This window comes from Pteropus alecto, unplaced genomic scaffold (genome assembly GCF_000325575.1).
Source record: "Pteropus alecto unplaced genomic scaffold, ASM32557v1 scaffold24, whole genome shotgun sequence".
In the NCBI taxonomy this organism is placed as follows: Eukaryota; Metazoa; Chordata; class Mammalia; order Chiroptera; family Pteropodidae; genus Pteropus; species Pteropus alecto.
In genome coordinates this window covers 4,896,049-4,898,029 of record NW_006439192.1, presented here as the reverse complement: position 1 = coordinate 4,898,029, position 1,981 = coordinate 4,896,049, and positions in this window count along the sequence as shown.

The following is a 1,981-nucleotide window of genomic DNA, read 5'->3' as shown; positions in this document are numbered from 1 at the left end:
CCTCCAGCGTAACCCGTCTAAACCAGTTTTGGGCTTGATGTGTCCTGATATCTTTATTTCTCTGAAAGGCATCACTTTGCAGTTACCCCAGCTTGAAACACAGTGGTCTGTCTGTCTGTCTGTCCGTCCCTCCTTCCTTTTCTCCCTCTCTCTCTCTCTCTCTCTCTCATGTTCTCATGTCTCTGTCCAGTCACAGACCTCTTCATATCACCCTGTCTCTGTGAGTCGCTATCTGTCTCTAGCCCTGGGTGTCTCCTCCTGCATCCTCCAGAGGACTCTGGGAAATGCCTGAGCGCGGCCCTTGCTTGTTGGGCCAGCGCTTTCATCCCAATCCAGGTGGCTACAATCCAGGACAGGATTTACGGTGCCCTGACCCTGAGCCGTCAAAAAGGAATAGCCAGATTAATGGGGTGGGCGGGCTGGGGCTGGGGTAATAATCGTTTGTTTGATGTGACAAGCCTGATAGGCGTTGATTTACTTACAGACTGATGGGCTTTTAATTGAGCACCTCCATCCCAGTCACTTCAAAGGCAGGGGAAGTTGACAAGGGACCCCTTTCACAGAAGGTTCCCAGTGACTGACAGCCCCCCTCTGCTGACGCTCTCTCTTCGGCCCAGGATTGGGCTGTGTGGCCTTTACCAGGCCCTCTGGCAAAGTAACACATTTTCTGTGTAACTCAGAAATGGCCTTTTGTCTGCTGCCAAGGAAGGCAGGCCCTGCTCAGAAGGCCGGAGTCTTCCAGAAGGGTGAGGGATGGAGAGGAATGGGAGATGCTGAGACTGGTCCGGGAGGTGACCAAGAGCAAGAAGGGTGGGGAGTTCAGGCCTTCTACATGCAAATGACTACTTTTTCTTCAGTTCTTTTGCTGGTGCAGCTCTCCTCCCCCTCACATTCGCCTCCTCCTCACTTCCTCCCACATTTTAAGCCCTTCTTTTTGCTTTACTCTTCCCAGCTCTTGGGCCTCTTCCTACTCCTCCTCCTTCTCCTCCCACTTCCTCCTTCCTTCTCCCTTTCAGAAAAGGCCAGAAAATATGGAGTCGGCTTCTGCTGTCTCTGGAGTGGCCTGTTAACATCAGCCTCTTCCACCTTCTGGACAGCCGCGCTTCCCCTCTCGGGCTTCAGACTGTGAGGCCTTCAGATCAGGACACCCTTGGACTTGGAGGCCAGGCCTCCATAGACCTCCCTCTCTCCCGCCTGCAACACGACAAGGTACAGATCATAGACCTTCATGTCTAGGGCCAAGGACTCACGTCCAGTGGGATTTCCATCCCAAGCTTGTTTGGTCTAGAAGAGGCTTTAATAAAGGTTTATTCTGTTTGAAATTTGAGAAAATATTCTTTATCAGAGAAGTTCTGTCAGATGGATTTGCTTTGGTTTTGTTATGTTGTTTTGTTTTGTTTTGTTAAGTCCTACTTTATTGGCTGCTGAACTTCTCCTATTCATGGAAGAAGATACACCCAAAGCTCTCTCACAATGTCAGCTCACCTGCTGCTGGCTGGGCCGGGGTCAAATAAGTGGGGGCAATGAGTACTGTAGGCTAAGATCCCATCCGCATTAATGCAGCCAAGTCTCCATGCTTCCTCATTAGGTCAAGGGTCAGTGAGACCCCCAGCCAGGAGGAGCTTCAAGTTCTAAGTCATGCCACTTTAGTGACTGCCCAAGACAGTGCAAGCCCTGTTCCCTGTGTTTTTCTCTTTGTTCCCTGTAGTAACTTGTCCAAGCTCATAAACCAAGAAGGAAATGAAAGAGCAAGTACCTGGCTGGAAGGACAACAATAATAACTTACATTTGCATAGCATTATCTAGTTTGGAAAGTACTTTCACATATATTAGCTTAATTGATTTTTTTAACAACTGTGTGAAGTAATAAATGCAATGTCATTATGCCCATTAGACAGATGATAAAATTGAGATTCAAAGGATAATGTGCTCTTAAGAGGCAAAATCGGGTCTCTAACTCTGGTGTTCTCCCTCCAAGTCT